A 1,111-nucleotide genomic window follows, 5' to 3' on the forward strand; every position below is an offset into this window, starting at 1 on the left:
AATCTAACGGATTTTGTGTGTTATTTTAAATGGCTTATAAACACCTTCCACGCTGCAATTATATATATATATATATATATATATATATATATTATGTATATATTAATATTATCTCTGTTTTAAAAAATCCTTGACAATGTAAATATGTTAATAGTTACCATGGGTAGTAAAAATCACACAAAAAAAACAGGATACCACACCCGTTTTATAGGTAGAGATACCAAGTTGAAGCAATGCATTTTGAGTAGATATGAATAATAATAATAAATGGAGCAAAACGCATATAAACATATAACAAATGTTCCTTTAATTCCTACATATGTTTCAAAATATATGTGCACTCTACTCCAAAGAAGCAAGAGGTTCTGGAATTTCACATATATTCATCGTCAGGGAACCAACATACAGAAGCAAGCCAATTGCGGAATGATGAGGTTACTTACGAGTTATAATATTATATGGTCAAGTGAGTGACCGTTAGAAGCAAGCGAAGGATTCCTATACCTGTATATGTGTGCGTGTGTGTTATAATTGGAGTTTTTATTTTCATTTTGTTTATACTTTTGTTTAATTACAACTCTATATATATAATTTGTTATTTGTAACCTGTGTGGACTTGAACTAATGGAGTGCCCGGTAAAAAAAAGAAAGATATTCATGCGAAGGAATGTAAAAGAGAAGAAATTCAAAGAGATCCAGAAGTGCCTCCAAAGCAATCTACCCGATGAATTAGCAGTACACAGCTGATACTGAATCATATTTATTTATATATTTATTTATAAAATCATTTTATGTAATGATATGAGAATGAAAACTCGACAACTTAAAACTGGGGAAAGAGGACGGAAACAAATGTTGTAAGTTGTAATTAAAGCCTGTTTCTTCCCTCACTTTGCATAAAATTTTACATGACCTATATACGCACATATACAACTATACATAAGTATATACATATATATACATATATATTTTTATATATAACGTTGGTTATAGTTAATACATTAAAACATAGGGTAAAAAATCATATATTAATTAATACCGATTAATTACCAGGAAGCTAGCACATTTAAAGAATCAAAGAGATTCAGAAACAGTATCTGCAATCTCAGAC

The sequence above is a fragment of the Octopus bimaculoides genome, chromosome 3, assembly GCF_001194135.2.
Source record: "Octopus bimaculoides isolate UCB-OBI-ISO-001 chromosome 3, ASM119413v2, whole genome shotgun sequence".
NCBI classification, from domain to species: domain Eukaryota; kingdom Metazoa; phylum Mollusca; class Cephalopoda; order Octopoda; family Octopodidae; genus Octopus; species Octopus bimaculoides.